The sequence below is a fragment of the Hyla sarda genome, unplaced genomic scaffold (genome assembly GCF_029499605.1).
Source record: "Hyla sarda isolate aHylSar1 unplaced genomic scaffold, aHylSar1.hap1 scaffold_483, whole genome shotgun sequence".
Lineage (NCBI taxonomy): Eukaryota > Metazoa > Chordata > Amphibia > Anura > Hylidae > Hyla > Hyla sarda.
Genome location: NW_026610495.1, coordinates 185,001 through 185,240, shown reverse-complemented (window position 1 = coordinate 185,240; position 240 = coordinate 185,001).

Below are 240 nucleotides of genomic sequence, written 5' to 3'. Positions count from 1 at the left end.
TTTTGGGACAGCCAAGGAGGCGTCAGCAGGCAACACAGGTAAGTGTGTGCTTGTGTGTGTGTGTGTGTTTCCTATGCAGATCCTAAACCCAGTATCAAATGCAAGTAGGAGGAGTAAGAAGGGTTCCTGCCAAAGCCAGGTTATGGATTGCATTTAAAAATGGTCCATCAGAGTGAAATGGACTCCCATCTTCCTGCTTAGCAATAATGATATGGGTTTAGGGTCTGCTGTGTGTACTGG